General features: G+C 41.1%; 1 protein-coding gene across 3 annotated transcripts in view; it reads left to right on the top strand.

Moving 5' to 3' along the window:
• SGCD (sarcoglycan delta) overlaps nucleotides 1-27,550 on the top strand; it is a 345,029-nt gene that overhangs the window by 119,201 nt on the left and 198,278 nt on the right. For 2 of the 3 annotated variants that reach the window (XM_084295349.1, XM_084295350.1), the window contains exon 2: nucleotides 13,563-13,741. The gene's annotated coding sequence lies outside the window, so the exon portion shown is untranslated. Of the gene's footprint in view, nucleotides 1-11,856; nucleotides 11,904-13,562; nucleotides 13,742-27,550 lie in introns of those variants that run through there. The other variant, XM_084295351.1, reaches the window with a different exon arrangement.

Below are 27,550 nucleotides of genomic sequence, written 5' to 3'. Positions count from 1 at the left end.
TATTGACAGCTTAAGCCTGCTGATCGTTCCCTGAGGCTGAGGCCCCCGTGTTCCTTGCTCCTGGCTCTACCCTTGGGCTGCAGGCAGCTGCAGAGGAATTGCAGAAAGAAATTAAGGGCAGTAATGTTTTCAGCCATGGTTTGACCCATTCCATCTCATGTAAGATGGATTGTATGCTAAATCCACTGACCCATTGCCTCTCTTTCTGGGATGCTTCTGTGCTTCCTTCACAGCCCAATTACACCACTGTTGGAAGTTTAGACTGTAATTTAGAATTAATCATCCCATTTTGAGGACGCCCACATAAACAAATATTGACTACAGTAGTCACTGTCTCTGTGAACACTGTCTCAGAGTTGTCTCTTTTATTCAGTTTATTTATGCACTCTGCAGACCAATTATTAGTAGGCCTCAGTCAGAGAATGTCCAGAGAAGCATGAGCACAACTGAGGAGCTCAGCAGCCCGTTGTCTCGTGATGATGGCTTTGCCACAGCACCTTTTTAGTAATCCAATCACCCTCTGGGAAAGCCACATGTTTAAGGAAAGAAGAGGTATCTGCTTTGTGCCAGAGTGGGAAGACATTGCCAAATGGAATTAAAATTTCCATCTAGACAGCAATCAAAATTAGCCTTTCATCATGCATTAAGGTAACACTCAAATTGTTCTGTAAGCATTAGTAACCTAATTGTATTATTTTGGGATACATGCATAAATAAACATTGAATATATTAGTTACCTTGTATGTAGAAATGAAACTAAATTTGTTAGTGAAGATGGAGACTCCTCACTACTAGGTATTGCTTCTTAATAGTCCTGCTATTCATGGGATGGATTATTTGGGATTCATGCTGTGGGATGGATTATTTGAGTTATTGTTTCCCTTTTTGGTTGATTTAACCCAATGTATTCCTACATTTGGTGAGCATTTAAACGACTAGGCAAGATGCAATCTTCATAAATTATTACAGACCAGTGGAAGTCTATCACATTGCATATAGGATTTTGAGTACAGAGTAATGAAAGATCTTGCTCTGAGTCAGAACTGGCATCTTTATCAAGAAAAAAGTCTTTTAAAAATAATATGTGTAACAGACTATAAATGAATGTATATCAATACAATCCATTAAATACACGCAACCTGCTGAGATATGGCAGTATCATTCCCGTATAAATCAGTTCATAAACTCGTTTTTAATTTTTTTTTGGCAGAGTTATGAAGCCAATTATCTTGGTAATAAATATTCAGCTTTAATGGGCAAGTAAATAATTAATGTTATTGCCTTTGTAAATTTAGCTTTTCAGTTATAAATTAACATAATTAAGAGTAATGTTTCAGTATGCATTTTACCAGCCAAATCTAAATCAAGCAATTAAACTGTAGGTTTTCCACATCAAATGAGTTGCGTTTATAATGATACAAACTGCAGAAGTAAATTTGTTTTTCATGGTCAGATTCATTACAAAAACATGAAGGAGAATATTCTGTAGGAGATGTAATCAAGTATATTATTTGAAGAACCATTAATATATACTTTAACTACTTTTTGTTGTCCTTCCACAGTAAAATAGAAAGGGGAAAGCACACTTCCCATCAGTCTCTGGCACTGGGATAATTGTCTGGGTGTAATTATAACGCTCACTGAAAAATGGTTATAGCTGAAGAACTGTTGTCACATCTCTTTGTTGAATTGATTGCAAATATGCAAGGTATGGATTCGAAAAGATAAAAATTGCTCTGTAGTCATTAACTTCAAAAGCTCCAGGCTGACTGAGACCAGCTGAGAGTTTGATCGTACCTCCTTCCCCCACCCCGCTTTGTATTGCTTCTTACTTTCTGTGATGTGCATGTGCCATCCTCCTGTGCCATTCCTCAAACTTAGTGAGCAACCAAAGCAGTAATGCTGTTCTTGGGGAGAACAGATGGGTTAATAGGAACATATAACTATTAGCATTTCTAATTGGGATGCAAGTCAGAGCTGCTGAAATCCAGCCCTTTCAGCAGCTGCTACAGAAGAGCAAAGCACGAGGCTGTAGCTTCAGGTGGGCTCAGGAGGTCACAACGCGATTTCTGAAGTTGCATTTGAGGAGTGGTGAGGGTATGTCTGAAGCCACAAAGCTCGTGAAAGCTTTCAAGCTTCTGGAACATCAGACAGTATGAACTCAGGCCATTCTCTCTCTCTCTCTCTCTCTCTCTCTCTTTTTTTTTTTTTTTTTTTTTTTTTTAATGTAGAATAGCAGAACAATTCTATTTCTGTGAATGGTACCAGCTTGTGACTTAAAAATACTTTTTTTTGGGTGGAAACAGGAAATATCCAGGAGAAGTGACTCTAAAGCACATTCCATGCATGTGTAACCACATGCATGCATCCTCACAGAAAAACTTGAAGTTTGAAAATATGTCTTGAGTCAAACAAGGCCTGAAAGCCCCCACTGAAGCAGCAGAGATATAGACGTTTCTAATCTTGCAGGCTCCGCAGATTGCAATTTATCATGGGCTGAGCAGTCTATTTATAGCTCTTCAAAATGTTTCTGAGAGCAACATTTCGCAAACTGCCAAAAGTTTGCAGATTTGTAATGAGAAGAGTTTCTTGATGCACAGGCTTGCCCACATCCAAACCTGTTCATTGACATTTCTAAAAGCTGTGATTTCATAGTCATTTTATGTCCCATAACCCAGGGGGCAAATTTATCACTGGCAAAAGCCTACTGAAGTCGGCGAAGTTACACCAGAGATAAATTCAGGTCAATGAACGTCGTTTTAGTGTTGTTCAAACTGTTTGCGGTGCTATGCAGATAGATAGCTGTAGGCTTTTTTTGCTGTATCCAATTGTTTAAGGGTGAGTGGACTGAAAAAATTTATCCTTGAGCTGAATTTCTGCTAATTGATTTATACATGCAGAACTGCAGTGCAGTTTTGACAATGTTACTTTGGGTTTTAGAAGGACTTAAAAAAAAAAAAAAAAAGGCAAAGCACACTAAATTCTCTTGCCTTATATCTACAGGATCATATTTCCAAAGAGATTTTAAATGAACATAGTCACTTGCTGGGTATAAGAGTGTGGGAATATAAGCGCCTGATGGCACAGACAGTTATCCTGCAAGCACAATTAACTCGGTGTAAATGTGCATCTATAGCAGGCAATCGGTGATAAGGCAGATTTCTGTTTCAAACGCTGCACTGTGCTGAATAATTGTCAGCTGTATTTTGTAATTATTCCTTGTTAATGCCTAGATGCAGAGGCGTTCAGGTGCATTGTATTCTTTCTATGGTGGCTAATGGGTCTTTTCATCTGATGTCAGGCTTTACCTGGACCCTGTAACATATTTCTGGCTGGGGTCTGCTAATAAACTACTTCAGAGTCAGCAGTCTTGAGCTGTGTCTGAGGAGAATTCAGCATATTTTGTAGCAAGGTTGCATCTGATAGTCTACTTCTAGCTGCTTTGGTTTTCAGCACAAAAAGAAAGATTGCTCTAAGACTACTGAGAGCCTAATGAGATTGAAGGCAGGTCAGGTACTTGCTGTTCAGGCTGGTTCAGCCGTGCGGTCTGCTGGATGCTGTATTTGTGCTCCGTTCATTAAGCCTTGCAGTGTGCCGAGGAAAGCAGCTTCTACCAACTTGAAGCAGTGTGACGCTGCCTTATTTTATGGATGAATGAGAGTATTTTGGTTAGTTTGGAGACTTGCTGGAAAAGTCCATCTAACCTGCCTCCGGGAGCAGACAGCAGGAGGTGTTTACATGGGTAAGCTCTGAAGATTTTTCTCATGTTGGAGGCAGGGATGCCTCCAGTGCCAATACTGGATTGCTCAGCACTTTGCACTCATTATTGAAGCTTTTCTTTAGTTCAACATGTAAGAGTAGGTGGTCTGATTGGGAAGCTGTAGACCAGAGCAGTGTGTGTGCTTGGAAAACGGAGAGGGCATTAAGGAAGTCCTAGTTTGCAATTACAGGTGTATTGGTGGCTGTGCACCAGAAGGTCCAGTTCTGGGGCTAGCAAGTACTCCTGTTTCTTTACGGTCCTTTTAAACTTGTATCAGCTTTCTTCAAACTCTCAACACTTCACCTAGAAAACTCTGACGTCCTCCTGCAGCCCCAGGTCTGCTCTGGCCTCTCCTTGCCTCTCTGGAGCACTCACCCAGCCCTCCTGGTCCTTGTCAGCCCCTGCAGGCACCCTTTCCTCCTCCCTGATGCTCCAGCAGACCTCTGCATGCCCTCTTCAGTATCCTCCTGGCTCTGTCCTTTTTGTACTAGTTGCTGAAATTAAAGCACTTAAGAGCTGTAGAGATTTAGCAGGCTTTTATGCGGGTTTCCAGCTCGAGTTGAGGTTATTTTTCTTCAAATATATGATCCACCTTGGATAAGCTACATTTCAGGAGTTAGTATGGTGTTTTTCAAGTGTCAGTGAATTTGATATACTTTGCAGGCTAACATGTCAGATCTGTGCAGTAAATAAGGCTGCCTTTTTGTGTCATTTATGAACTTGGTTGACTCTTACTTTTCCCTTAGGTTGTAGCAGTGTAAAACCAGAAATGAGGGGTGTGACTTTCGGAGTGAGAGCACATTGTGTACAACTAATTTATCAAACAAAACTTTTAAAAGTTGGAAAAGTGGTTAAAAACTATTGTTTTTACTAACATAACTAAACTTGGCTGAATGTGTCAAAGGAGAATCACACTGTGGACTCTCAGCAAAAGCATCACAATTTGATGCTCTGTGTGGATTTTAAAATCGAAAAGTGAGAAGAATAATCTGAATTTATAATGGAAATCCCTGCTCAGATTCCAGGCTGACAACTGACTGACAGCTGTGTGTCCTCTAGGTGCCACAGAATCCAATATATTTATATTTTCTCAAACATTTGACATACCAGCTTATCCCAATATGTTCCACAGAGATAAACAATAAAGTTAAAGTTAAATAAATAACTTCAGAGATAAGCAACTTTAGCGAAGGACGAAAGGCTTGCTTAGCAATGACATTTAACAGGAGCTGGAGATATGCATTTACTTATTCATTCTCCAACAATTAAAAAAAAAAAAAAGAGAGGAAAAATGGCAGTAATACAAATCAGAGGTCTCTTCAGCATGACAGATTAGGACAGCAAAACAGTGACTTCTTATGACCAGTCTTAATGCAGGCTAGTAATAAATCTCACAAATCCAGTGAGAGCAGGGTGAGGACAGTGCCAGGACTGTTGGGAAATTTCATCTGCACTATTATAAAGAGAGTCCTGGGAAGAATAAATAAATAAAAGTGAAAGCATGTCTGAAGGAGATACAAAGAAGTCAGCCATCAGTTTTGGGTGGCAAAATGAAAATAGACTGAGTTGAAATGAGATTAAAGTTCATAGTGGTCAAGCTAATACTTTTGCTACAGAGAAAGAGAAGTACAGTATGTTTATAAAAAGCTTATGCCGTAATGCCCTGATCCTGTAATATGATCCACTTATATGCTATCAGCTGTGGTAAAGAGATCCAAGGGTATTTGAATCTTCTAGTAATAAACAGCATTCCTCATCCTGGTGCTCAGCTCTATTACAGTCTACTGCAAATGCCCCAGCAGAGTCTCTGTACACTAACTTGGTGCAGTGCAAGTTTATTTTGGAATGGATCCAAAAATAACATCTTTTCCCTTGTTAACATAATTTGTTTTACCTTTTGGCATATATTGACAAACGTTTCCCTTGGGACAGTTGGGGATGTCACAGCACATTCCACCTCCGCAGCCCTCTGGATGCAGAGTGAAGCCCTCATCCTGGTCGCTTGTGAGCCCCGGGAGGAGAGGCAGCAGAAGAGGAGATATCTGCGCCGTGGTGGCACACAGTCTGTCCCACGCATGAGGAAAGAGGAGATAAGGGAAAAGAAAGGCACTGGCTTCACTTTGTCAGTGAATTAAGGGCTCTGCCATACTAAATTTGGAAAGGAAGCCTTTTAGCATGCTGGAAAAAATAAATAAAATAAAAAAAAAAATGCTGGTATAGTGCAGTTCAGCTGGAGAAACATGCTTCTCGTTTGCTTTGAATAGACCTGATGGAGCCACTTACATCACACATGAAAGTAAGGCTATCGGTTTAAATGTGATACCAAGACTATGACATATTTGTTTGTTAGTTACACTCCCATTTTAAGCTTGAGTAAGAGGAAATCCAGTTAGATACTGCTGTATTGACAAAGGCTGTACCACACAGTGCCTCTGAGAGAAACCTGTCGGCTCCTTGTTGGCAGAACTGGCTTTATTTCATTATTGAAATATTTTGAATAATAAGTGCAAGCTGTTTGGTACTCATTCTGTCCTAAATCCAGAAAATCAGTTAAGCATTGCCCCACTCCCCCAAGAACATGTAGTCATTTGACAAGGACATGTGCATTGCTGGAACTTTGTCCTTACTTTTCATTGAACTGACAGAAGAAACAATCTCACAGGAGAGCAGCAGTACAAGGACAGATGTGAATGTAAACACTTTCCAGCATTGGTAGCCCAAGAGATATTATTTTATACTGTAACCAGACTGTAGGAGTAGTAGTAAAAGTAATAATAATAATAAAATAAAAAACCTTAATGGTGTAATGCAGTGCTAGCAGCTAGACAGTTAGACAGTAGCTTGTAACTTAATGCTTTTGAACATGAGTAGCAGCCTTTGTAAGCAGATTTTTTCTTCAAGATACACATTTTATTTCAAAAGGGAAATATTTCCACTGTGTATCTGGATTTCATTTTCAACAATTATTTACTCTTATGCAGCAGTAGCAGCAAGACTTGTGCAGATTTTAGCGTTTTACTTTTGTACCTCATCACATTAATACTTATTTCTTCTTTCCCTGGATACCTTTATTTTTCAGTTAGATGACAAAAACAAACAAAATAAAAACACATCATATAATTATATTAATTTCACTCAATGTATTCTCCATCTTGTCACTACCTGCACTCTTTCATTGAGTTATCTTCTTCAGGAAGCCCATCACACCACCAGCCTCCACCAAATTTCTAAATCATGGGTGTTATCACCTGAATTGCAGTTCTGCTATTTCACTATTTGTTTTCTTGGCAGGGAAGGAAAAAAACTCAAAGCAGCTGAGTGCCAGTATTGCTGGCAACTTCTGTTTTATTTATGTTTTGTACTGAGCCATCGTGAATGACAAAGTATGTCTGGGGACACGGTCGTGGTCAATGCTCTAAGTGTTAGAGTTGGAAAGGTGCCATAGTTGCATTGCTACCAATTTTTTACCATTAGCCTTCCGGAAAGAAGGATTCAAAGTCTCATTTTATTCTCTTATTCACCAGTGTCACCTCTACACTAAATTAATGTAAGATCTTTACCAGAGATGGAGCTGACAGGATGAGATGTTGATCCTACAGCTTCCTTGACGTGGCAAGAGCAGAGAAACAAATCCTATAAAACATAGAAGCCAGCCTCCCTTAGCTTTGAGCTATGAGGAGTCATGGGCATCCTTTGAGATAGTCAAATACCCTTCCTTTCAGCTGAAGCCAGTGAATGTGTTGGGAGCATTTTAAGCCATATTGTCCTGAAGCTCTCTAGGAAACAGTGAGCTTGATCCCGAAGACAGGGCAAAATGCAGCAGCTGTTACTTGGCTGTACGGGGGCTAATGTCCAAGGCTGTAATTAGAAGATATATCTGCTAATGAATTGTTGTAATCCCCTGCTGTGTTCTAAGTCTGCTGTGGGATCTTTTTCTTGCACTTACAGAAGATGCTGACCTTGTTAAATATTTAGCAATAAAAATGTGGTTTTTCCCTGCCTGTTTCACAACCTTTTTTTCTGGCTCTACCAGCTCCCCTGTATTAGTTTTGCGTGTTTGCCCAGGTGTAGCTCTAGGGAAGGAGGGTATTTACAAGAGTGCATGTGCTCGTGCTGCATATGCCTGACTGTTGCACGTGTCTGCATGGCTGTACACATGCACAGAGTTTTGATTTCCTAATGTCCACACTACAAGTAAAAGCCAAAAGAACTTTAATATTTAAGCAAGGAGATACGGTTTCAATTATTTTTAAGTCATCACACTCCTTAAATATTTAATCTTTCCCAAGCCCAACTAATTTCTTCAATTGCAGTTAGGTAGGTTGCAATTAATTTTTGATGAGACAAACTGATACTAATTTGAATATCTACTATACTGTAAGATTTGTTTGCAAATATGTTGTTCAGCTTTCAGATACTGCTTTTTTGCCCTATAAAAAGCTGCAAATTCTCACTAATATAGTCACGTCTGGCCACGAGGCCTGTACCTTGAGCTGTATGACGCCCAAACACAAGGATGACTGTGCTGGGTCAGATAAAGGTCCAGCCGGCTCCTGTCCTCGTCTTGACAGTGATCAATAGCGGACGTCTAAAGAAGAATATAAGAGCAGGACAAAGGTATAGCAAGGCTTCCTTTGAGATAGTCTCCCGTCCATCATCGATTCGTGGTCAGGGAACATTTCAAGGTAGAAGTGGCGTCTTCAAATTTAATATTTGAGCTGATTTGTTACATCTGAAGTGTATGGTTATTTTGTATAATTCATGCTTTTTATCAGTAAAGGACTGAAGTTCCTCTAAGGGAAATACTGTCTTTTTACTGGAAAACTGTCTTGTCTGCCTTTCTGATTAATGAGAACGTTTATATGCCTGCTTTTGTAGCTTGAAGACTGATTCACAGAATCACAGAATCACAGAATTTCTAGGTTGGAAGAGACCTCAAGGTCATCGAGTCCAACCTCCAACCTAACGCTAACAGCCCTCCACTAAACCATATCCCTAAGCTCTACATCTAAACGTCTTTTGAAGACTTCCAGGGATGGTGACTCCACCACTTCCCTGGGCAGCCTGTTCCAATGTCTAACAACCCTTTCAGTGAAGAAATTCTTCCTAACATCTAACCTAAAACTCCCCTGGCTCAACTTAAGCCCATTCCCCCTCGTCCTGTCACCAGGCACGTGGGAGAACAGGCCAACCCCCACCTCGCTACAGCCTCCCTTGAGGTACCTAAAAAGAGCGATAAGGTCACCCCTGAGCCTCCTCTTCTCCAGGCTGAACAAGCCCAGCTCCCTCAGCCGCTCCTCGTAGGACTTGTTCTCCAGGCCCCTCACCAGCTTCGTCGCCCTTCTCTGCACCCGCTCAAGCACCTCGATGTCCTTCTTGTAGCGAGGGGCCCAAAACTGAACACAGTACTCGAGGTGCGGCCTCACCAGAGCTGAGTACAGGGGGACGATCACCTCCCTCGCCCTGCTGGTCACGCTGTTCCTGATACAAGCCAGGATGCCGTTGGCCTTCTTGGCCACCTGAGCACACTGCTGGCTCATATTCAGCTGACTATCCACCATCACTCCCAGGTCCTTCTCTGCCTGGCAGCTCTCCAACCATTCCTCTCCCAGCCTGTAGCTCTGCTTGGGGTTATTGCGCCCCAGGTGCAGGACCCGGCACTTGGCCTTGTTGAACTTCATGCAGTTGACCTCAGCCCATCGGTGCAGATGCATTTAACTATGTTAATTTAGGAATGTACCAGAATATTTAATTTAGGGTTCCTGAAACCGAATGTAAAACTCTGAATTGGTGGTATAACAAAAGTAATTTGTAGTTTGTCAGTAGCTACCTCCACACATCTGATCGAAGGAGAATGGGGGTGGTATTAAATTTTAGAACAAAAAAGCAAATTGAAATGTGGGACTTCTAGTACATGGGGCATTTCTGTGTGATTTCAGATTGAAGCAATGCCAAATTTCCTGTATCTCCTGTGAACCACCCATCAACAGCTACCTTTACAGACATTTATGTGTATAAACGCATAAAATACATTTTGGATTAGAATCTTTCACATTTTACCTTTGAAACAAAGTTCCTGCAAGCTACAGCAGCTGCAGACTGGAACAAACATTTGTCAGCAGGGATGACGGTGTCTGCCTCACTCTCCATCCATCACTCTGGGCTCGGGCAGTGGCTATCAGGACGGCTGCTTGCTAGAGCTGCCCAAAGTCAGAGATCCAAGGAACAGCTCAGGAGCTGTGTGCTGCATTCTCTGGTTCCTGGCTTCCTGTTCTATGGTTTCCATGCACTTTAAATTTACTGTTCAAAAGCATTTGTCATCGGATGGAAGCCTTTTAAATTGGCAAGAAAACTTCATTGGGCCTTAAAATTGCGTGATACTGACATGGAAAAGAGAAACTTCTTTTTGGTTAATCTGATTTATATATATATATATATATATATACACACACACACACACACAATTTATTTCATTTTATCTGGTGCTGTTTTAGCAATAGTGATGCTCGGTGGTCATGAAGACTGCAACATCCACATCAGTATCAATTCATCGAGTCACAAAGTAAAAAAACACAACTGACTTTTGATAAACTTTTATAAGAATGAAATTTCTATTCTGCCAGTGATTAACTCCAAGGTCCAGATGTAGCAACTAAATTAAACTGATGGAAACAATTTCTCTGATTTGTGCGTACCTACTGGTGTTTAAGTGGTGCCACAGCTCATCAGTGATCATTCCTCTCTCAGAAAAGAAAAAAAAAATTGAGTCCTTAACCCAGAGAGTGGGAAGGAGACCTGAAATAGGGTAACATCCTCAGCGTAGGTTTTGTTTTTTAACTTTAGCCCTGCTTACTGTCCTTTTGTTGGACACTGATTTTACAGATCTCTAGTGAACCCAAAACTTGGCACTTTACTGGAATTTTCAGGTTATCTGAGCTTACTCAGAGGAGGGGAAGAGCGGCAGACAGCATTGGAAGGACGAGTTGTCCACGAATGCAGATGCAACCTTGTCCTAGTGAATACCAGTCTGTAGCTACTGAGTTTGCTGTGAACTGTACCAACTTTCCACCACAATCGTTAACTCCACTCCTACACCTTACTGCTCACAGGAGCCCTGGCCACAGTTTTTATTTAGTTAAGTTGTACCGCGGGGGTGAGGGATGTCTGTAAAAAATACTTGTATTGGAGAGATGGAATCAGTGCACAGTCACTGCATTTTATTGTGACCGAAGTTGTTTTTCCCCATCATCTCCCTAACTCCTGTTATTTCCCAACCTCCAGCATCACAGAACATCAGGATTACTCCTGAATTTCAGACTGGCTCAGACAACTATTTGGCTGGAATCTGCAGCAGTATTTTCCAGCTCACTGCTGCTGCTGTGCTCTCATTCCCGTAATGGTAGTGGTTACAAGTGAGGGAAGCTTTCTTCTTCTTTTTCTTTTTTTTTTTTTTTTCCTTGTCTTTTTTTTTTTTTTTTTTTCCTGGTCTTTGCCAAGAGCTGAAAGTGCACTCTCCTGCCCGTGCTGTAATTTATGATCCGCCCAGCAGTGCAGGAATCCAGAGAGCACAGAAAGTCTAAGTGCATGCATAGCAGCTTATTAAGGCAATGTGCCAACTTCTAACCAAAGCGATTTGCTTCAGATGAGAATTGGCAAACTGTTCTAAATAGGAGCTTTCAAAAACACGTCTTTTCCAACCTGAGACCAGGCTCCTGTACTCAGTTTGCAATGATGATCTAGTCCTATTACCGGTTCTTCTACTTTTCAGCTCAGATAATGCTGTAGGAAATGCACAAAATGTAGAACTGATTTTTTTTTCATGATTTTTGTGATACGTTTTTATGAAGAAAAATGAAAAAAAAAATAGTTGTAAATGTGGTCCTCAGACAGAAAGCCCTTGAAAGCAGTAGAATCAGGTCTTGCTGCTACCTATGGGTCTGCTATTGCCCATAAGTCTTTCGGGAACCATTTCAGTCAGCAGTCTGATTTTTCATATGTCTTTTGCAACTAAAGGCTTTACAGTTAGCCTGGAAGAGGACAGGAACTGTGAACTCCACTTTTTTTCCTTCATGTCTGAATTCAAGAGACGCAGAAGACTTGAAAACGTGTGCCAAGAAATTTGCTCTGCTTCCCACCTCCTGTTGTAGGTATCTCACAGGCTGCTCCATACACTTTTATGTATGAGACATAGCATAAACCGTTTGTCTAAGGTCCAGTGAAGTAATTAGTGCTAAATGAAGTGACTATACTTGGCTGTTTTGATCTGTGTGACCATGATAGCTATCATGTATATCAGTATACCTTTGGTAAAATAAATTAATAAAATATTGATAATGATTTTAAAAATGTAACATGATGCTAACTTTAGGTATGGGCAGTTTTGCACACTGATTAGTGAAATATTCTCTATTGCAAGCCCCCAGACTGACTGGGATTTCCAGCTGTAACCTGTTCCTGAGTTCAGGATTTTTTGTGAAGAAAAAAATTACATTTTTTGTAATGTGTAGGAGACCTCTGAGGAATAAATGTCTCCTCATCTTTTTTTTTTTTTTTTTCTCCCTTCTCTTCTTTGCGTGTTTCTAAGCAAATTAGAGTCTGACTATGTTCATGGCTGCTGTGTTGAGCTGATGTTAGACAAATCATCTCTGAGCCTTGTTTATGGACACAAAACACCTGGCACTTCCACTTGTCACTCAGAGCTGTGGCTGTGCCCTTGAGAAGGCAGCCCCAACTGCCCGGGGGTGATCCCTTCCTTCCTCTTCTTCATCACCTGTGCTTTTCCTCCCTTGGAGAGCAGAGCAGGAAGAGGACCCTGACCCTGGCACTTCTGGAAGGGCTGTATGGCAAGCTGAGGCCAGCCAAAGCAGCCAGGGGACAGGGACCGAGGCGAGCTTCCTGGGCAGCTGCAGTCCAACAAGTGAATTGCTTGCCAGCTAGTCAAGGGGCCAGATCCTGCTCTTCATTTGCTCCTCACCTGCTTTGTGCAGTTCTGCCTCATCTCACTTCGCAGGCCATATCGGCTATCTGAGGGAAGAACAATCCTTTGAATATTTTCCCACGTGCCAGAGAAATTAGGGGTGACTAATACGTGGCAGCAATGAACATACAGATGTTTGAACTTCTCAGTGCTTCTCCAAGGTTTTTGTGTGCTGATCGTATTATTTCAAGGTGGTTGTGTTCAGTGATGTTGAGCTAGAAAACATGGTGATATTGAGCTCTCACCCTCCCAGAAATCCTTAGGATGTTTTTCTGTCTCTGACAATTGGTTTGGAAACAGAACTTCAGGAACATGTTGCTGAGGGTTGGGCTGACAGCCGCTGTTTCCCATTGACTAAAAGACCTGATGTAATTGCCTGATTGGGAGCTTTGAATTTCCTGAATGTGAGCCATTTTAACAGTACAAAGTATTAAGACTGAGGCTGTATCCATGCTTTTAATATGAAAGTTCTGTTATTCTGTGAAAAGTGCCATAATGAATTAAAATATTCCCTATGGAGAAGTGTATTACTTACTTTCTTAGTATGATATCTGGCTGGAATAAAATGCAGCCAAGCTGGCATTCGTTTCATGGTGCAGTGGTGCTATTAAAGTATTGTAAAGCAAGAATAGCTTTGCACCACCATTCCTGAATTCAAAGATTGCCCTCTGAAGGTGCCATGCATGATGGATTGTCACAGGCTCTTTGTCCTGCCTTGACATTTCATTCCTATCAGATGTTGTCTTATGCTCTGCTCTGAATCTGCCAAACAACTGACCCTAGAATTTAATTCCACACCTTCTCCTCTCTCCTTTTTCTGAACAGCATCTTCTGCAGCTGAGGCTCTAACGTACTGGAGGACACTGAATCTTCCTCAGGGACAAGGGTGAGCTGGACCCTCTGGGGACCTTACAAAGGAATTGCGGTTGGTGGTCACCTGGGGAACTTACTGCACACCAATGTTGCTCTGAAACGAGTTGAGTCCAACATTCACGTTTGGTAAGGTATGTCATTCCCCCCCTGCTTTTGTCTTTGTACTGTTTTTTTGGGTATCTACATACTGTGAAAACAGTAAGTTAGCAGCCTTTGTGTTTGTTGTTATATATGTGCCATGCTCATACTGCCTCAGTAAATAACCTTTGCTCTCTTTGAATTTGGAGAGTGTTCATCAAAACTGAAGTGTTTTTAAAGTCTTGGGCTCAAGGGGGTGCGTGTTTATATCAAGTGTTTTATTGAACACAGTGCTCATTGATGGTTGTTTTTTGTTGATGATGATGTATACGTGCTGATAGACACCCTCATTTTGGAAGTCTCACTTGTTGTGTTTCACTTATGTCTGTAGTTCAGAGGGTCAGAGAGGAAAATAATAAACAATGCTGAAGTAGCCAATTTGTAGTACAGCCCTGTGCTCCCCTTTGTGTTTGGTATATTTTCATTGTTTGCCAAGGACAGTAATAATACCAATTTCTTGCATAAGCTTATGTGCCCTCTTTGTTGCGTGGCTTTTATAATTTTTACTTGTGTGGAAGTTCTCATATAACACAAAAACATTTCCTTTGTTATACTGTAAACATAGCAAGAAAATATGTAACCCATCTTTTAACAATAAATTGAAGGCCAGGACTTAAGGAACATACTGTAGACAAATCCTGTGCTGTAGAAGCATTTAGGGCAGTGTAGCCTCTGATACTGCAGTTTCTTTTCTGTAGGCCAAGTTGTTTCTGTGGAGGCAAAATTTGCTTCCAAAGAATAAAATTTAAAGTATTGGTTCCAAGATGCTCATAGAATGGCATCAGATGATGCTATCCTTTCTTATTTAACACATAGGTATTGACTTCTCTTTCATGACTGAACCAGCAGTACGGTTTGTTGACAAAATTATAGCAGCAATATAACACCTGTATTTGGTGTTAGTGGGGAAAAAAAGGACTTACTTAAGACTTACTTAAAAGTCTCTAAGAAAACATGAGGCTATGCTTTCATTCTTCAGCTTTTGATATCATCACACCTGTAGTGTTACCTCTGGAAATTTAGGCTCAAATTTTCATGCTTCAGCCCTGCAGGTAGTGCTTGTGCACCCAGGCAGCACTTGTTGGGAAGGGCTCTGGGGGAAAGGCTGTGCTGCTTGGAAACCAGTGGCACCTGAAAGTTTGTACATTGCCAGAAAAATGCAATTCCTATATAATTTATGGTGCACATGTATATCCAGTGTTGCAAGTGCAGCTATTGGGAAGATCAGAAGGTGCTGGTGAGGAGACCAAACCTGTGGTTCTATCTGCTGCCCAGGTGGGTGGTAGCTGAGACTTCTTATATCCCACAGCCCCCATGACATGGTGAGGATGAGCCAGAGTGACAGAGCAATGCTGCACAAACCGAGACCTGTGCCTGCTTGCCTCTGCCAGGCTGTACCAGAGCACTGGATTCCTACAGGTAGACTCAGATCATGATGCCAGCTGGGATTCATTTACCTAGATTCTTGCTTAAGCTCCCTGTGAAGACAGGCATTTCTGGGAGGTGATTTGTGTTGAACATTTTGCATACCTGACTTAAAGTGGCTTCTGTAGGTACGTGCCTGTCTCCAGTAATTGTAGAAAATGTTGGAATAGCTTAAATTATGTCCTTACGTTTTAAATGTTGAGAGTCAAGAAAGGTCTGTTCTGCCTATAGTATATATTATTAATCTGTTCAGGTGTTTCAAGAAAACCACATTGGTGTCAGGAGGAGAGGTTTCTATTGTTAAAACCCCTGCAGTACTTGTTCTGTTTGTCTGTCTGCTACAGTAGCATCTGTTTTCTAGAACAGAAGCCTGTTAAACATCACTTAGGATTTTGTTGTCATCTTTACTTTTGTTTATTTCCAAGCTGTTGCTCTTGTGACCTAAAGGAGAAGGCTGTAAGGGAGGTATTTCATAACCAAGAGAGCTTCTCAGCTCCTATGGAGAAATATTTTACTCTATTATAATGTAGAAATCGCAGCAGTTTGTTTAGTTCTGTGTTTGAGATTTGTAGGTGAAAGTAAATGTATTTCCCCTTCTCTGTGTGTGTTCCACTGGGTGCACTGGGTGTCCCGTGATGTGTGGGGATCCACTGCAGGTGTGGGCAGTTGGTGTCTGCATTTGTGCAGTTGCAGCACAGGGGAATGAGGGGAGAACAGATTCCAGGGGAGTTACAGTGTCCTGGTTGCTGCATTGCTGGTGTTGTTTCATGCAATAAAAGCAGTATTGATAGGATAGCCCAGGGAAATGTTGTAAAGAACTATTAGCCTGTTCATAGGAACTATCCCTTAATGGTGATGGTAACGATGCACACCTCCAGACCTCAGCTGTTCCAGTCACCTGGACAAGTTGAGTTTTGTGAGGCTAGGACGTTTGGTTGGCAGTGACCTCAGTGCTGGCCCTGCTTTAGGCAGTCCAGCAGTGTGACGGACTCCCCACGTCCTTCTCATCAGAATCAGCCTGACTCTTGGTCCCTGAGACTCACACCTCGGGCAGCAGAGGTTGTGTGGGTGTGTTTGATACCCACGGCTGGAGGCATGGAGATAGCCTTGGCTGAGCTGCTGAGGAACCTATAGGGCAAAGCACGAGATTTGGATGCGGATCTGTTTGACTGAGGTTCCTGCTCTGATCTGAGCCAGCTTCTTTCATGTGTTTAGTTTAGTTAAGCGATTACAGTAACACCAAATGACATCACGATCTGCATTTGTTCTGTATCTCTGCTGGAAATGGCAAAATATGTCCAGATAATGTTAACTGAATGCATTCATCTTGCAGCATAAGTTGTTTGCTCACATGAGACAAGCTGATTCCCTTTTAGCAGCACTTCATTGTTTGTGATGATGGTATTCTTCTTGTGTAAGGATTTTTTTTTAACTGATCTGTAGATGAAATGTAGAGTAATATTTCTCCTTAAATTGCTTTAAGATTAGATTTTTAGATTAGTAGAATCAGGTTAGTAAAATGCTTTGTTCTGCTGAAAAAGCACATTCAATAAATATGAGAAAAATTTTAAGTAGACATTAACCATAGTTGATAAATTTTATCTTGCAAGTAGAATTGGAAAAACAAACAAACAAAAAACCCCCCACCTACATTCATTTAATGTTTTATGGATCTCGTAGCAATTAATTGTCTTCATTACATAGGCATAAATCCTCAGTGTAATTCAGCTATTTCAGATGAATTGCTTTGGATATTTTGCTTCGTTTAGGCTGTAATTTTTTATTTTTATTTTTTTTTTTTAAGTTTAATTCCAACATTACATTTTTTATTTTAACCACTCCCAAATATTTTGTAAATCAGATCAATTAGCAAAATTTCATTTTATTATAGGACAGTGTAGAGGCAGTGTTGCAACTGTGATGGTATGATACAGGCGAAGCAAAGAGAGGGTGTAGTTGTATATGCAAGCCCTTCTTGACCTATAGCAGTGCAGTAAGCAGCTCTGCTTTTCTCATTCCCCATATTTGGTCAAAAAAATTACTGCCTCTCTCTTCAAATTCTTCTTGCTTTTTACATAATTTTATTTATGAAATCAGAAACAAACACTGATTTTGCGGGTCTCTACGTGTGGATGTCAGTAAGACCATAATGTGATTTTTTCCAATGGCTTGATGAGGGGTGCAAGTCTACTGGCTGTGTCTGAATACATCAGAGAAATTCTCTTTCTGTTTTATTGAAGGAAACATTCACTTGGAGTGTGAGGGGATATCTGCTTGAATTCCTCAAGTTAAGTTTTCAGTAAACGCTGTTTTTCTCAATTGGATTTTCCACACCAAATAGGAAAACAGAACTGGATACAGAATCACCTTCTCTCTCTCTATATATATTTATCTATTAATGAGCACTCTGAGCTTGTTCGTATGAGTAATATTTATGCAAATATTCTCTAGTGTTTATCTGAACTATTTTGCCAGGGTGAGGAAATAAAATGGCTATTATACTTGCATGTTTTGTAGCAAGATCAGCAGACTGGCTGTTAACGTATCAATTCCATTGATGACACCACTTCTGCAACCCTATTCACTCTGCTTCTCCTGACAGGGCTTTTATTGAATCCATCAACCTGACACATATCAAAGCACAATTTCTGATAAAAAATATCTTGGTGTAAAATGAATTAAAAGCTGATATCAGCAGCAGAACTGAGTTGAATTTCTGAAAGAAAATAAGAAACTCCAAAACTAACATCGAATTCTTAAGATATCAATCACAGAACAGTAATATAATAGTCCTTTACCTGTAGTCTTGAAATACTGAGAAGTCAATGGATCTGCCCTAAGTCATATAAATGGGCTTGTTCCTGGGCTGTCACCTTACAGCTCTGCCTTCTGGACTTCAGAGAGCGTGATGAAGTAGTGGTTAATTTTCTCCTGGAGACCTTTCTCCTGTAAGGACCAAAGACCTCCTTGTAATTACTTTGCACTCTGGTCTTTGAGAAATTTGAAGTCTGAAAGGAAAACGTTAACCAAGGTCTGAATGGAGTAAAGCTTCTTTCTCGCAGCAGATGCAGCAGTTCAGAGCCCCTTACCACCACTGAGCTGCTGCTTGGCAGCCCCTGGGCCACAGGCTGGGCAGAGTCAAATTAGGGTGAAAACTTCAGGCTGCAGACATTTTGGAATTGCCTGGCTCAAAACCTTCTGAAAACACATTCCCATATCTGCTTGCAACCTGCCCGTCTATCTGTCTCTCCTCATCCTGCTTTTCTACCCCCTTCCTTTTGCGTTTCTTAGATAAGCAGCTTCAGACAAGGCTGCATTTGCTCTGGTACTTCTTTTGCTGTGCCCCAGCTCACTTACCTCTTATTTTTGGCTAGCCCATGCTATAAAGTACAGCTAATAATAACCATGCTTTTTGCTCTGTGGCATGTCTGCTCTTGGATAAGTCTCCACTGGCAGTTTGCAGCCTAGCAGCGAGGAAGAGGAGGGCAGCCAACAGTTGATGTGGAAAATTAATTATGAACTACCATCCTCCTGCCATGTGGTTAAGGAAGCTCTGCTTTCCAAGCTTTACATCCAGCCTTGCAGAAAAGAAATGAAAATACTGCCTTTCCTTCCTAGAACAGTGGGGATTTTGCCAGAACAAAGCTTAGTGGAGAATGTCACATGTAGGCCTGATGATTCAGGATGCTCGAGAGCCCTTACTGCTCCGCCCGTACTGTGACATCACCCAGGAAGTCATTTTTACATCTTGTTGGACAAATGCTGGCTTAGTTGCACATCCAGTTGGTTACTGCTTGTGTCTGTGCTGAGGAAACCACCCGTGTCCCATGTCAGTAAGTAGTCGGGAAGCAACATTTTGTGTTTCTTTGTTGTGGCAACTTGGGTACGTTCGGGTTCAGATGAGCTACAGCTTGTCGTGTTTCCTGAATTTGAGAGTGACTAGGAAAAATCCCATCAGGATGACACATTTATTTTACAATGATCCACAAAAGTGGCCTGTGATGTACAAAGGGAGAGTCTGACAGGCATCACATAGCCCTGGGATTGTAATTACCAAAAGGAGCAGTTCTTTCCCTAAACAACCTCTGTCTTAAGGATCACAGAAATAATTGCTGGAAGCTTCAGTACCATGTGTACTTTGGGAGCTGTTCTGGTCTCATAATTGCGTGCTGGGTCCTGCTGGTTTTAGTTGAGCACTGCAGAACTGACACAGCACAATTTATTTAAGTGCCAAAGATGCCCTTCCTTGGATAGCTCCGTGAAGTGCATGAAAGAGCCCAAAAGAGCTAGAAATTTGAAAAGCCCCGACAACTTTTGAAAGGGGGCATTTGGGGCTTAGAAATTATCATTTGTTTTAACTTTCTGCAATTAAACCTTCACTTAGTCTGAAAGGATTCTGGAAGCGTGCAATGGAAACAGACTTGCAAAGCCACAGCAGAAGCTGGTGTGAAGTGTGATGAAGCTACTTTGCTGTGTTAAACATGTCTCTTTAGCCCAGAAAAATTATCTGGGCTCTTCAAGTTTTCAGTTAAGATACCAGAATTCTCCACTTTGTACATTTTTATCATGAAAAATGGTTGTGACTCCTGACTAATTTGACAGTTAACTGAAAAATGATGCTGTGAGAAAACAGGTAGGATTTTGTAATGGGCCAAATTCCTGCCTGGTAGAAGTTACTGACTTAAATCACAATGGGATGGCTCTCAGGTTCCTCTGCCCGAGCTCTGTCTCCTGATCAATACAGACCTCTTTCTAGTGCTGTTGATATGTTTTATCTGTTATTTATTTATTTATTTATTTCAGCCAAGAGTCTGTATTTGGAAGCACAAAACTGTTGTACAATTTCTTTAGATGCACTGTTAATAATTATGAATATCTTTAATGAAGGGAAGCTGAAACATACTGAAAACATTTGAAAATAAGAGAGAATGTGTGCAGCCAAACGTTTGCTGTGAATTGAGAGGTCTTTTTGGCATCGTTTAATGGGAGCTTTCTAGTTTGTAGTTTTTATGGTGAATCTATAGAAAACGGCAAAAATTAGAAAAGTGGGATAGCTGGTCGTGAATGGAAGAAGTTGTTTCTGGGAGGAATGGGGTGTTGAAGTGAGCTGGGTTTTTGTGCCTGTGCTAATGCCACCAGCAGCCTCTGCCTCCAGGTACTGGGAAGGGGCCACAGAGCCCCTGCTGACTCTGGCATCCTCTAAGCAAGGTAGCTTTATATTCCTTCACCACAGAAAACTCAGTCTTTTGTTTTCTCCCAGTAGTTGGTAGATGATGGCGGCATGCGTCTATGTTTTGCTTCTCTGTAAGGTGGTTTCAGTAGCTCCATTTATATCTTGCCAGTCAAACTTAGTGCCTCTGGATGTTAGCAGACCTCTGCCTTTTTCCCCACCTCAGGAGCTGGCCCTTGACTTTTTAGGAGATAACCCTCCCTTCCTTTCTTTTAATTTTGTCGTGCTTTCCATTTTTAACGTGGCATGGGGGAGGAATTCTTCATTTTGCATCAGATGTCATACAGAGTCCTGGGCTGGGGAGCAACCTCACGGATTGATGTGTGCTCAAGCTGCGTCACGATGATGCCATCACCCACGCAGATGGAAAAGCTGAGAGCCAAGGCATGCAGAGCAAAGGCTGCACAAGGCAAGCAGAGTGAGGCTGAGGTGCACGCCGTTACCAAGCAGGCCTTGGGCCTTTGTCAGGTACGGGAGGCAGTCAGCCTCCCTTGTGCCCAGCAGTATTCTGGAGGGTCTGTGCCACTATTCTGGTGTAGAGTAAGTAAAGGTAAGAATTCAGTGAGGTTCTTGCAGAACCTTTTGTTTTTACTTATTTATGAAGTCAGATGTGAAGAGTGATGTTGACTGCCAACTGAGGGGACTTTCACAAGGGTTACCATGTTTGTGGCTGAAGTAAGGAGGCTGTAGGTTGTGCTGGGCTGATGCTCGCGTCCCAGCCTTTGTTGGCTTCTCTCCTGACATTTTCACTGTCTGTTGGTCTCTGCTGGTGTAGCCAATGCACTGAGACTGATGACTGCCACCAGGGAGGAAGCCCCCTGAATCAGCAGGTTAAGGGCTAAGTGGTGGGTGCTCGGCTGCATAGTCTGGTACTAAAAACGGGCACCCCCATAGCAGATGAGTTCATCTGAACAATCAGCAGCAGGAGCAGGCTGGGTGCCCTGAATGACAGCCACTGTGTCTTGGGTGAGCACTATGAGTCTGTGTGTTGGAAAGCAAGCGTGCTGCATACCAGGTTGGCCTTTTTCCAGAAGGTGGACCAATTGTGCAAGTGTTTCTGGGACGAAGGAACTCCGTCAGTATCAGCAATGAGGTTTGTGCTCGTGTGTGAGCCCACGTTGTGCAACTGCACCTCTGTCATCTCGCCCATCAAGGCCCTGTGCCTGTTGGTGTGCTGGAGCTGGCTGGCGAGGATGGCCAGGGAGGTGGGAGAACATTTAGCCCTATGTGCACTGCAGCTCGCTCAGATTAATGCCTCTCTCCTCATTTTAGGAGCACTGAAAGTTTCCCCTGCAATGGTCTTAAAGATGGCAAAACAACAACAAGAAAGTGTTCCTCATTAGGAAGGCTTGCAGGCACCTCTCCTCGGCTCGGGAGCAAGGGAAAGAGGGGTAGGCAGCCCTGCACTCTGCTCACTTTCTGTCTGGGAGGAATTTCTCGTTGTTAATGATTAATTCAAACGTTTCTTGTCATGAGTACAGTGTGCACAGAGTGATAAATCTGTGGTGGGTTAGAGGTTGAGGTTGCTCAGTGCTGACAATTAGTTTGAGCCACAGGCTTTGCTTTCATTGGCATTTTCACAGCATTAACCCAGACCTTGTCAATTAAAATCCAGACACATTTTGATGAGGGACATCTTCTTCTAATGATAATTGTAATAATATCACTTTTATTCATTTAAGACCTGTCAGGCAGGCCGTGTTTCCTGGAAAATAACTGCCCAAGTTTCACATTGCCTAAATAACCAGGAAATATCTTACAGTTTTTGAGCTGACATTTCATCAAAAATAACAAAAAGCAAATGAGGCTGTAGCTGTTCATCTTTGAACACTTACCAACTTCAGTCAGGGTAATTTGACTTTATCTGCTAAAATAAGCAGATTTATTAGCCTTCACTTTGGAGGCTAATAAACAGTGGATAATTGCCTAAAGTTGATGATGGGAATTTATACTATTTATTATTGGATTTTCTAGCTATTTTGACAGCATAGCTCCAGAGTATGTCCTAGGCATTGATCCATTTATGCACCTCACCTGTTCATTAGATGGAGGAAGAAACTTGAGTAAGGGTTGATTCAGGAACTTGTTTGAGTTGCACAAGTCTGCAGTAGAATAAAACCCAGAAATCTTGTCTTCTAGTACATTAACTGCAGTAAATTTTCTTATGTTGTTGTTGTTTGTTGTTGTTGTTGGTTGTTTTCTGTGATTAAGTGTCTGTAAATATTATATTTAGAAACTTTCTAAGGCCATAAAAAATAGTATTTAGTTGGGATGGGAGTGATGTGTCTATCAATTGAAAACCCTTTGTAGTTTTATTTTAGCATGGTGTGAAAAATAACAAAACAAATGTCATGTTTAGTTTTGTACAGAATAATATTTTTTATTTCTCTGAAAGGCAGTTCATAAGTGAAATCCTTTACAAAAAGCTAGGGTAGCAAAGCAAAAAGCTAGTATCAAGTAAGGCTATATCTAGAGCTAGCAATGTGTTCAGTCTGTACTCGTCCAGATGGGTGGAAAGTGCTGCAAATCTTTATTTAGACATTCCCTTATTTCTCTGCTATGATGATCACCAGCCCCCAGCAAGATCATATTTATTTATTTCCTTTATTTATCATCTCACTCCTCTAGAATCTAGGTTCTTCAAATAGTCAGCATTTGTTTATTTAAAAATTTCATCAGTGTTATAAACATGCTTCTTCTCTGGCCCTTCTCTGAGCAGTGTAGAAGAAGGAGCTCTGATTAATTAAAAGCACCTCTAGGTGATGCCATAATATAAATAACAATAAGTCTGTGTTATTTCTATGGCAACTGGAATAATGCCACCAGTTGTTAGTAGTTCAAAATTCAGGACATAGCAAGGACTCTGAGTAGGAAACCCAGTCACAAAATATTGCATTAAAAGCAGTTGAGGAACAATAACCAAGAAGTGAATTGCACTTGTGTTGCTGTGACAGTATTCTGGAAGTTCATGGCTGTACTTTTAGTAAATTGAGATGCTAACCCACCTCCTTTCTGGTAAGGCTCTGATTTTGGTGGTTGCTTTGTTTTTCTGTTTGTTTTGCTTTTTAATCATTCCAATATGAATTGGCAAGCCTACAGTCTGCATTCTGGTGCGTATATAAATTGTGCAGACAACAACATAACTCGAGGGCTGTAAATATTATCACACATATTTCTAGTGAGCCTTTAGCAACTGAGCTGTGTGCTTGTCTATCATTAGTCTCGTTCTTTTAAGGGTGCATTTATAAGCACTGGAGTGATCAATAAAACCTGACTTACCTTTGCAAGTTAAATAGGCCTGATTTAAACGGCCAGCTTAAACAGATTCAAATTTGCTAACAGTGATTTAAGAGCAAGCAAGGTCCATTTACATTCTATTTTTTTTCCACTTCTGAAGTTTGGATTGCATTGGAAAATCTGTCACATTGTACATTTGAGCACGGAAGTTGCAGCTACTACTATCGAACATGCCATTTTGTAGGAACTGCCTTCTTGTCTTGCAATTCAGTGAATCATACTGGAAAGGTAATATGATCTGTAGGCGTGGAACTGTGCAGACTGAAGTCTCCATGAACCTTGACTCTAAGCAGCGTTTTCTGTTGGTTGCTGTTGGTCTTAGGGAGGTATCTGAGGGGAAAAAATGAATATAAAATAAAAAATGCATATAAAAAAATCCAATGACTGGATTAATGTATTAGTAACTGCTGAAGCAGTTACTAATAAGCATTATTATTTATTAACCATTTCATTCCTAAATCGTTTCATCTATCTCCATGACCAGTTTAAGCCCTACCATGCTTGGTGCTGGAGGGTGAGGTGGTACATGACAGTCCCTGGCCCAAAGAGTTTTCATGCTACGAGATGAAGTGCAGTGGGTGAGTGATACACATTTGCCAGGGAGCGGGGGGGTGACAGATGGAGCACAGCAGCGAAGATGAAGGATGCGCAGAGCTTCGTGTGGTGCAGGGCATCGATGATCAAAACTCCTCTTTGTTGTGCCTGTGCGATGCTCACGGCAATCAGGGATTTGGTTTGCTCAGACTAACTCCTGCCTTGTTAACTAAAATTTCTTGATTATTTCTGTCTATATCCATCTGCTGCCTCTGTTCTGTTAGAGCTGCAAATTCCTTAGGGTTCAGAGCTTTTTGGTTTTGTGTTTGCGCACTACCTAATTCAATGGAGTCCTGGCCCAGGGTTAACACAAGAAGCTGTTAGCAGGAGCATTTACACATGAAAATAAGACATTGGAAAAACAATTATTTTTCACTTTCTCATTATCTTTATTAGCATTCCAATATTTGCTAAATTTTTGAAACTGAGAAATGATTTAAATAAATGATACATGATTAAAATTATTATAATAATGTACTTTACCACAAATAATTTAATGCAGGAAATGCATTTTTTTTTTTTTTTATTATTTGTATGTGGTTGTTTATGTATGCATCTGTATTTGTCTGACAAATAGATTTTATCCTACAGCCTGCTGGCTGTCACTTGCCTAGGTGCTTATTCATATTTTATATAGCTCTCCCATACATTTGCATACATAAATATACACTTGTTTTTAACACCTGTTGGCATCCTTTAATTATATATCGACCCTGAGGCTGTTGGCTTTGAGGTCCGGGCAGCCAGAGATAGCTGTATGTTATGTATTGTTCTTCTTTCCCAAGACCTGAGTCCGCTTTGCGCTGACCTGCCAGCTGAAATTTACCCTCCTGGCGCAAAGCCACAGCTAAGTGCCTTTCAGCGAGTTCTCAGCTATAATCCTGAGCTGATTTCTGGGATGCAATTCACTGCTACGGTTATCATATCAAAAGGGAGTGATTTACATTTCCTGCACGTCTCAGTGTTGCCAGCCTCAGAATGCTGCAGAAAGAAAGTTAACACAATTTGATAAAATAATGAAAATGAGACTATTTACAGTGTTGCATCTTGCACTGTACAGGAATTTGATGCAGACACAAAGTTGGCACTAAATACAAATTTAGGCTGTGCATAGATCTTAATTTTGGGACTTTTTTTTTTTTTTGGCTTGGGAAAAAATAGGAAGATTGTATGTAAAGGCTGAATGCGTGGAGAGCTGTATGCTCGCCTTTGTGTGTCTTTTCTCTTTATCTTGCTCTCTTATTGTGCTGTCCCTTAAGCTTCTCTCTTCTCTATATTCTCATCCAAAATAGTGTTAGCATAATACATTATCTTTGTTTTTATCTGACCCTCTCAGTCCTCTGCAGTTTCCTCTCTGAAATGGCATTGGAAATTATGCCGGCATCATTTATACAAAGTGAAACACTTTATGTTGAAATATTTTAAGCACGTCCATAGTGGAAATGCCATAGGAGTGGAAGGGCTGCAGTGTTTGCTGCTGATTCACATTCAGCTGCCTGTATTTGTATGCAGAAGCAGACTCGTCGGAGGCCTTACATTCATTTCCTGTATATCAATTACTTATCAGTAATACTCAAAGCCAATTAAGGAATTGGAGGGAGGTTGTAGTGCTGAGTGTGGCTATGCCTTACCTGTCTGAAGGTCTACAGAGCTTGGACATGAGTTGAAAGGTCCCTTTTCAGAGTTTTTTGTGGGTTAGGCTGCATACATTTGAGTTTGGAGAAGTAAAGGATTTATCTGCTGCAGGTGACTGAACTGGTGACGTTACTCATCGCTGAGCCAGATTCCTGCAGTCTTGTCTAACTTCTGCTTTATTTTCCTATTTTTATGAGCACCTCTCTTGAACATAATTCATTGTGCTGCAATGAGTAGTTGTGTAAAACGAGCGCTCAATGAAAATAGAGTGGGCAAAGCATTGTCAAATTTATTGCACTTTATCCTTCTCACTTGAGGTTTTGATGCTGTGCATTTGCTGCTGAAACTGCAAAAAGGTGCACCACTACTGGAAGCTCACCACCACTGGTCACTGCTCCTCTGCAGGGTTTCCTGTAGTCCCAGGTCATGTCGATTTTAGTTATTAGCAAGCTGCCAAAATTTACTAGCAGGTTGTTCTGGACCAGATATTCATTCCCTCCCATTTCATTTCTCTTTTCTTCCCTGCATCTCAGCAGAGAAATATCTTTTTCATGTCTGCATTTTACCTAGCTTTAAAAGGTTTGAAGCTTTTCTTCATTCTCTCTTACCTTTAGCAAACCTTTTAAAAGCAGATCATCAATGTTGACTGCACCAGGAAAATACCACTGTCACCTTGATTAGTTTCTGTGTCCGACCTCCTCTTCCTCCTAACTTTAGGTACTGCTTCTTGTCATCTTTGATATCATCATTTTCTTTTCTTTTTTATTTTTTTCTTCTTTTCCTTTACTGTCCACAAAGATTTGCACTGCCTGATACTATCACCTCACTGCACTATTGAATCTTAATAGAAGTGCCTCAGGAAGAGACTACCTTTACTGTTCAACTTAATACTTCTCTTAACGTATGACATCAAAAGCAAAGATCATTTCAAATTCTGGATCCTGGAAATTAAAACGAACATGATCACATTTTGCTATCCAAGATGTAATGTAAACTTCAGTGGAAGTAAAACCACAGCATTGGTGCTTTTTATCTTGGCTGGCATACAGCTACTAAGGGCACTTCTTTGCATACCTCATCCCCGATAAAAAGGGATGCTCTGCATCTTACTCTCCATCCCTCGCACTCACCACCCCCCACCCCCATTCTATCTTTTTAAGAACTGATTTCCTTAGGGAGTTGTTAATGTTCAAGGCTTTTTTCTTTGACATTTTGGACAACGATGTGACAACACCAAGTGCATCTATTACTCTTCGCTGGAAGCTGACTAAAGCAAAGGACTTGATGGATAATGGCCACATTTTCCAGCAGTGCCTGATGTATGTGTGAGAATGACTGAGTGACCTGCATATAAAACCAAACTGTGTCGTGCATAAGTCTAAGTGCAGAACTAGGAAAGAAGACTGAGAACAGGTAGTCTTTCATCACGAATTCCTTGTTTCACTCGCCTTCTCTCTCTTGTTGGAAATCTGGCGCTTTGTGTTGCAACAGTGCAGGTGGTGGTATGGGACTCTGTAATCTCCTTCATGGGAAGGGAAGGCAAAGGGCAGCAGGTTCATATCACACGGGGAGCTTTGAGAAAAGGAGGTTGTACAAGTGAAAACAGAGCATATCTTCACCT

Source organism: Netta rufina (assembly GCF_964035555.1).
Source record: "Netta rufina genome assembly, chromosome: 14".
NCBI classification, from domain to species: Eukaryota; Metazoa; Chordata; class Aves; order Anseriformes; family Anatidae; genus Netta; species Netta rufina.
This window is presented reverse-complemented; position numbering and strand designations above follow the sequence as displayed.